Consider the following 7,352-nt stretch of genomic DNA (forward strand, 5'->3'; position numbering starts at 1 on the left):
AGGATCTGAAGGAAATATGTAAGCAGATAATTTTTCAAGACGATTCATTTTCGTATATAAAAAAGTTTAAACATTATTGAAATGGACATAATAAGTACAGCTCTTTTATAATAAAATTTTAACAGCTCAAAAATATAGTTCAACCCTTGCAGTCACAACACACCTCCGCCAGTAAATTGGTATTTAAATATTAAAATAAATTATACCTTGTAACTAATTTAAAGGCGTTAATGTGAGAATTAATGTCACGTTTAACAACAAATTGCAGCTCTAAAATTATTACATGAAGACTGCATCGCATGACAATGGACACTTTACCAGTCATTTTGTTTTAATGAATTCGTAAGCATGAAATATATTCACACATATCATTTTGTTTGGACTATTATTATAATTATTAAAATGTACATTTATACAAATTAGATTATTTAATTTAGACGTTTTTCGAGTGTCATAACAATTGCACTTGATTGGTGAAAAATTCTCACATAAGAAATTAAAAGTTAAGAAATAAATATGAGGGTGTTCGGAAAGTAATGTCATTTCATTTCTTTTCATGAAAATGTAAGATTATTTTTTTATAGTGAATAAATATTTTATTGAATAATATATTCTTCATGCTGTTCCAATACCTGTTGCAATCTCTCTGGCAGCAATATAATTCCATGCTAACAAAAAACTGATTCCGATGATTTTTGACCTCCCCATTTGAAGCAAAGGTTTGGCTTGATTTACATATAAGACTACATATACAATCTACTAGTCAAAACGTATGTACTACCTTGACTACTAGTCATGACACATCTTGACTGGTAGGATTGAGTTAGGGTAGTAATACGTCCTAACATTAATTAATGCTAACCACGGCGGTAACCCAGTATAACAGTCAACGACGTCTTCTGACAAAACACCAAGATTAGCACGAGTAGTGTCGGCCGACAGCAACATTTCAGGCAAGTCCTTCCACCTAAGATGCGGACGTCCTCTACCGCGTTTTCCACCTGCGGGTACCGAATCAAATACCTTTCTAGCCGGAGCACTTTCTTCCATTTGCACGACATGACCAAGCCAGCGTAGCCGCTGAGTTTTTATGCGCTTAACTATGTCAATGTCGCGGTATAGCTCATACGTTCCATGTAATTCGATACTCGTCGCCAACGCATAAGGGACCATAGATCTTCCGAAGAATTTTTCTCTCGAATGCTCCTAACGCCTTCTCATCAATTACCAGAAGTTGGTAATTGTCCAAGCTTCTGCACTATACAGCAGGACAGGCATGATAAGGGATTTGTAGAGCGTGATTTTTGTGTGTCGAAAGAGGGTATGTCGTTACAACCTCTAAAACATTTCATAGCGACCGAAATAAATAATGATCGTAAGTTGGGTGTGAAAGTATATTCTAAGATGGGTGTGAAAGTATATTCTAAAAATATTTTTAGTGAGACAACATACTTTTATAACATCTCCCATTACCTTAATGGAACATTACACCTTTTCTATTAATTAGTTCTAGCGTTTTTGTGTAAGCGAATCATTTTATTTATTCAGCTGATAACAACACACTTCGGATTTGATCATTAGGTTTATAATATAGAAGCTAAAAAAAACAGTTTCTTTGAAATCCCTCCCAAATTGTTAGTATCACTTTGGTTTGATGTACATTAGCTTTCGCAGTGCTTTGAGCGGGTTCATATTTTTTACTTCATCTTCTCTCACGTTTAACATTATTGTAGAAAACCAATTTCTCATCCCCAGCAATAATGCATTTCAAAGATATATCTGCAATAAAATTGGGTTATAATGTAAAACTGTTCTTGCACTACAAAATGTAGCTTGTTTCTGTAGGTAAAGTTCGCTGGATTCAAGCTATGGAAATACAAATTCTTCGTTAATTTGTTCTTGATACAGAATTTATTACACTAGAGTTTAGAGTTTATATACTGCAAAATATCCTTTTCTTACTTCAATGATTAACCACTCATCGAGTTCCTAACTTCGAGTTTTTCACACAGCACAATTATTCTTCAGCATTAAGTACTTCTGAATCCACGCTAATATATTGTCAATAATAAAATATCAATTCTAAATATATGTAACCAATATATTTCTTATAGCATTGAGTTGTTATATGGACATCATTTTTCATATCAATATGTGTCCAATCTGCTTATGTCGCTAAGCATTGAACTCATTAACAAATAATTAATTAATTAATTAACAATTAATTAGTTTGCTACCAATATATTCAGGCACAGATTTCTTTCCACAAGTACATGAACAACCCATATGTCGAGCTTTGCGATTAAACCTAGATATTTCAAATGTTCTTGAATGGTCGAATTTTACAAATTAAATCTCTAAGCGATCTCACAAGTTTAGATCAATCAATCCCTTTATTCCCCTTATTGTGTCTTAAACTTGCCTTCGAGAACATATAATAGTGCATCTGTAACATAAAAATTGTTGGATCGAAATTTTATAAAGCTGCGTTAGCAGTGGCATTCTGTCAATAAATCTTCTCCATACACAACAAATAATTTTTTTTCCTTGTTTTAAGAGTATTTTATTTATTTAAATATATGCCGAAAATGATGTTTTTTACTTTTCATATTTGAAAGAGCACCAAACAAAAACCATTGCGTAGAATACAATTGTAAGAAAATACAATTGAATCCTTTCTTAAAAGAACTCATGTGAAAATTTCTTATAGATCAAAATTTTGATTCTAATACTAGGTACAATCAAGAGGTAACGGTTTTTGAGTATTTCTAAAAGTATTTATTTAATACCTAACCTTAATTACATCCTCAACAAAGTAATCAGTCTTTGTACGATTATTATAACCTAACTAAGCAGTTTTATGATATAAAATTTAGTTTCCATATTGAAACTCTATTGAAATCCCTACCTTAAGCTCACCTTGCGTTTTCTCATCTATTGTTAATGTCATTATTTTTTTACTTTGCTAACATCAGTAGACAATTATTCAGGTATGGTTACTTAATTATGGTTTGTTGAGAATTTAATAGTTCCAGACTCAATTTTGCTGTCACTCATTTCATAATCAAATCAATTATAAAAATAGCTTCGCTTGATCTACATCACTTTTATATTTTTTTCTAATCAATGTACCAATAGTATTTGTTGTATTAGCAAACACCAGCTATTTAATATTTTCACGTTTTAATCATAAATCATTATCATTATCTTCAATGCCTTACCGACCTATTTAAAAGTTGTTTTTACCATTTATAAACTCATGGTGATGACATATTATCCCCGGCAAAAAATCTTCTTTAACATCTTAGTCACTCCGGTACACTTTATATAGAAACATATGGACGTTGGTCCCATATTGTTTTTACTCTTAAATTGCTAAAAATACGCTCTCACAAGCAACAACACCAACGTCAGACCAGCCTTAATTATGAGTATTTAACAATGCTTGATACTTTTCTTACTCTTAGTTATCTTCAAAAGATAAGAACACGAAAACAATACTAAATGTGATTAGAATGTGATGTATAAAATAAAGAAAGTAGTCGTGTGTATGACGTGCTGGTGAACGACATTTTACATATCCGTTTACGTTTGCTGGGATATTAAATTCTGCAATTGTGACGTAAAAATCACTTCTAGTCGTAGTATCAAAAGTAGTCTTTATATCAACAAATGAATGGTGTAAGTCAGTTTGTTTTTCTTGCATATCTTCTCTTGAATTTGGCGCCTGAAGACAAACTGATAAGGTCCAATTAGTCGCTCGACGATTGCCTTCAACCTTTCACATTGTACATTTTGCAGAACTGCATAATGTTTAAAAAACTAATCTTGCAGTATCTTCTTTTTTGTGAAATCGACAAAGCAGACTTAAATTCAAACCATTGGGCATACATTCATCTAACCATATTTAATCTATCCAATGGCTTTGAACAGATCAGGTACAACATCGGCGCCTACTCCTTTGTTATTTTTGAGCTGAGCTATAGCAGTTTTAATTTCATCATAGGTAATGATTTTTCAATTGGTTTTTGTAATTAATAAATAATATTAAAAGTAAAATATAATGAAATCATTTTCCTCAAACTAAACAGAATTTAATACAAATTAGTCACTGGTTTTTTTTGACAGGATACGGTCCAGTTTACAACCTTTTTGCAGTGATGGGATTAATTTAAAACCCTAATCAACTCATAATTAATCGAATCCAACTCTAGAATTTCCGGTTAAGAAGGATTATAAAATATATATGTATATATATTTCAATATAATTTTATTAATGAAATCAAATTTTTTATTAGTTTTTTCGACGAATGACGAAAATGAAAATCTTCATTTAAAGCAAAAACTCCTTTTTTTTATCATAATATGACGTAATTGAAAAAAGATTATGAACAAATTTGACGTATATTTGATAAAAAAATATTTAACTAAATTTTCCTTTTATGGAAACATTCGATCGACGCTTGCATTTTTAGTTTCTAAAATTTACATTTAAAAAAAATTACTCCCCCTAATTAGAAGCTTGAACATCGTTAGATTAGAATTTTATTTCAGACAAAGATACAAATATTATTCTAATATTATCTTAAATAAATTTTACTATTTATTTCTAGTTTTATTGATGTAACAGTTCCACGTTATATTACATATATATAAATATTATATTTGCTAACAAAACATCACATCCTAAGGCAAACAAATAAATAGCATGATAGACTTTCTCATGGATTCTATTGCTTGATATAAAGTTTTTATAGCATGTTATCTATTAACATACTTGCATGCCTTGTTAGCTTTATTTTGTGTTGTTTGAATTCTGAACTAATAGTTTCTATGACAAGACTTAAAATAAATTATTGTTGGACTATCAGCAAGTGGGAAGACTACTACCAAATATTCATTTTATTTCGTTTTCACATTGCTGAAAGTACAACCAAAGTACAACCAATATCTGCCAATAATACCTTTCATTAATAGATTCATTGTTGTAACTCTGCCATCTATTAACCAGTAGCACATAAACGGGAGTCTGCTACAAATTATTGCCACATTTTATTAATAAACATAGTTCACAAGCGTTTATTACAAAGAGTTTGACAGCTATAGAGGTATGAATTTATAAAAATTTTGAAAGTTTTGTATATTACTGCAAACTTAATTTTTTAAACTTTATAATAATAAAATTATTAGTGATTTTAAAAAAAGATATAAAATAAATATAACTATCCAAATGGTATCGTATAATTGTATAAAGAATGAACTTATGGAGGCAATATATAGTTGACATATTAATTTACTTAAAATAGTAAGCACCTTTTGCTAAAAGTGGAATGAATCAAGAAAGTCACAATGTAAAACCTCTTAAGAATGCAAAATAGACAAATTTAATGGCAATAAGTTTAGTATTACAATAAATCTGCAATTACAATTGTAAGGTATTTATTGCTATTTGTATTGCACTTAAAGCCATTTATTGGAAAATATCCCATTAAATTCAGTTAATGGGGAGTTGAATATTCATTTATAATGCATTATATTTCAATATTTGTAATGTATGTAGAATTTTATTTCTACTATTGATATATATCTTTATAATTTATTTTTTTAAACATCACAAATTTAATTTAAATTTTATGCAACAAATAAAAATATTTTATTAAGTACCCAAAAACTTATCAGGCATAATTCTTTAATTCTTACTTTTTAAAAATTTCTTTGATTTTTAAAATTAACTTCAAATTTTGTTCTTTACTTAACAATAGGCCTTTTCGGTGACTCGCTAGTATGGCATCACTGTTGCAATCAGTGCGAACCACCGAAAATACCTATTGTACATAACGCAACAAAAATATATGTCAAAAAAAAGCATTTAACATATTTTAAAGGTGATGCCAATTTGTTTTAACCAGACTTAATATTGTTTTTTACAAATCCAAAAAAAAAATTATGACTATTATATATTATTAGGGGTATTCAGGCAACAGATTAGTTGCTTAGTAAATTATTACCACAAATATTTGCATACAAAAAAGAAACTAAACAGAGAATGCACTATTTCGGAGTTTCTCAGATTAGTGAAAATTTGATTAATAGTGCTGCCAGTACCAAGTGTCGGCGCTATGAGCTTAGAGTGTCTCAAAAAGGAAACTCAAAAATAATAACATAAATTAATAAATAAAATTAAGTAAAACTATAATTTTTAAAGGAATAAAATATAATTAAAAAGTATAAAATTGAATATTCTACTTGTTGATATATGACACGTTTGCAATTTTAGTTATATGATAAATTATATGATATGATAAGATAACTTATATAATAAATTTAAATATTATTAAAATTTACGAATATTTGTGTATTTCACTATTAACATACGTTTCGCTTTTGCTGTTGATACGAGTGCTGCCAAGGCATTTGCACACAACAAACTAATCAGATTACGCATTTTGGATCGTTCAAGCAACAGATTAACATCAAAATGCTCATTTTTTTCTATATGAAGTTTTTTAGTCTACTAAGCAATTAATCTGTTAACTGAATACCCCTCGTATAAAGCAAGCAAATTACATTCTGTATAAAACTAAACAATTACCATATATTAAAAATTAAATTGAATACAAATTTAAAAGGAATGGTGGATATGTTGAAAATTTCAAAATGAAAACCTGAAATTTTTCTTTTTTTTCCAATTTTCAAATTTATGAAATTTTTGAATTTTGTTTGAATTTTTATTTACATATAATTTTTGACATATGATTGCAATATTCGTTGGAGTTTCCAATGAAAGTTCACAATAATTCGCTTATTACATTGGCAACGCTTGTTTTTCTGCTAGCCTTTGTGCTTGGCCAGTATACCTATACTGGCCGAGGTTGAGAAAATAGTGTTGTCGTTTTGCATATATTTCGACCAGTATAGGTCAGTTATTTGCTGTTTTTGTCATACTTGCGAGCAACCGAAAAAGCATAATTATATTATAAATTGTTATTACAGTGTTCATAATAAATTAAACAATTTTTCGAAATTTTATTAAACGCCCTGTGCTACTGTAATTTCAATTCACATTATTGTAATAAGATATGCTTTGTGTGGATGTCACAACAAGCTACATCCATACAATAACATATGCAGCAGACAGAAAAATGATAAACGTCAAACAGTAGAGAACGCTTGCCGTGAGTGGTGCATTCGTGGAGTTTTGTCGGATGAGAATTTAGCATTTTAATTAATAGTTTAAGTTTTTCTTAGTGCCCAGTGCTAATTAAATTTTAATTAATTTCCATCATTTAAATCGATTACCTAATAAACATAATTTACACTTAATAATTAAATTAACCGGCCATTTTTTATTT

The sequence above is a fragment of the Teleopsis dalmanni genome, chromosome 1 (assembly GCF_002237135.1).
Source record: "Teleopsis dalmanni isolate 2A chromosome 1, ASM223713v2, whole genome shotgun sequence".
Classification (NCBI taxonomy): Eukaryota; Metazoa; Arthropoda; class Insecta; order Diptera; family Diopsidae; genus Teleopsis; species Teleopsis dalmanni.